Source organism: Pelmatolapia mariae, linkage group LG10_11 (assembly GCF_036321145.2).
Source record: "Pelmatolapia mariae isolate MD_Pm_ZW linkage group LG10_11, Pm_UMD_F_2, whole genome shotgun sequence".
Classification (NCBI taxonomy): Eukaryota; Metazoa; Chordata; class Actinopteri; order Cichliformes; family Cichlidae; genus Pelmatolapia; species Pelmatolapia mariae.
In genome coordinates this window covers 38,275,526-38,277,196 of record NC_086236.1, presented here as the reverse complement: position 1 = coordinate 38,277,196, position 1,671 = coordinate 38,275,526, and positions in this window count along the sequence as shown.

Here is a 1,671-nt window from a genome sequence, read left to right as displayed (position 1 = left end):
TTTACCATGAAACACACTCCTCCACCATTGGTTTTGTTTGACTCTACCGTTCTGTCCGCGCAGAGCACAAAGAATGAATCCAACGGAGTTACGGCCTGGTCCGGCACGGTGGGGGTCAGCCATGTCTCCGTGAAGCACAGAATGTTGCAGTCCCTCATGTCACGTTGGAAGGTGACTCTTGCTCTTAGGTCATCGAGCTTGTTCTCCAGCGATTGTACGTTGGCCAGTAGGATGCTGGGCAGTGGTGCACGATGCACCTGCTGTCTCAGTCTGTTCCGAACACCAGCGCATTTCCCCTGGTGCTTCTTTGTTCTACGCCTCGGATGAGCGGCCCGTCCTTTGTTGTTGTCCGCACCGCATAATATCTCTGACGGCCAGGATGGGTTGGGTTTAAAAGTGTCCAAGATTAAATGTGCAACCTTGTCACCGATGTTTACAAGTGATCTGTTTGCTTTTACAATATATTTTTTTATTTGCTGGTGTTAAGTTGCAGTTTGTTTGATCTTTTAATGCAACTGTAGCTATTGTACTGTAAATGTCTTTTCCTTTATGTATTAGTTACATGGTTTAGTAACCTCTTTCTGAGAAAGAGGAAAAGCCGGTGTTGAAGCCTTTTGTTAACCATGTCTTTGAGGATAGGGGAAGAGACACTGTAAGAGGAGATGAGGTTGTAAAAATCTCTCCCCCTCTGGAGAGTGTTAAGAGTGTAAACGACAGCTGTGGAATGCTTTTTGGTCTGACTGTATTTAAACCAGGGCTGTTCTGTTCATCAGTAGAGACACTACTGTCATGCTTGTGTTTATTAACTCTCTGCTAAGTGCTCACACTAAGACTCTGTTAAGGACATTCTATGATACTGTGGTAGCAGCCGCCATTTTCTATGCAGTGGCCTGCTGGGGGAGCGGATGCACGGACAGAGACAGGAGCAGGATTAACAAACTGGTGCGGAGGTCTAGCTCTGTACTGGGATGTCCTCTGGAGTCTGCGGGCGAGAGGAGGATGTTAGTAAAGCTGACATCCATCATGAACAACCCACATCACCCTCTGCATGAGTCTGTGAGTGTGCTGAGCAGCCCCTTTAGTCAGAGACTGAAACACCATCGCTGCAGGAAGGAGCGCTTTCACAGATCATTCATCCCAACAGCAGTTAGCTCTATAACTCCTCAGTCACGATGTCATAGCTCACTGGACATTGTAAACATCCACGGTCACACTTCATGCATAATGCACCTTTTATATTTACGGATGTGTGCAGGTATATGTGTGTGTATATGTGTACATATGTACATTTGATGTGTGTCTATACTAGATACTTATAGATATCCATTATTTAAATAGAAATACTATTGGTAGAATAGTTCGATTTATGCCTTGTGTAACCACGGTAACTTCTGACCCCACTTCCGCCAGTCCCTTTATTGTGGCGGGAATGAACCCCATATAAGTTCCGGGTCAATCAGGTGCATGTTCCCTGCTCCTCTGGCTGCTGTTGTCCCTGTGGTTGGCGTACTTGTCAGATATTGACAAAGTTTATACTACATACCGATTGACAGCGTGCAATAACCCGGCCGATTCATTAATCTTTACACCACCTCACAATCGGCTCAACGGTGAGTTATTTGTTTGTTTTGTTTGTTCACAATTAATGAAAATGCGGAGCCGCGGTCGCGC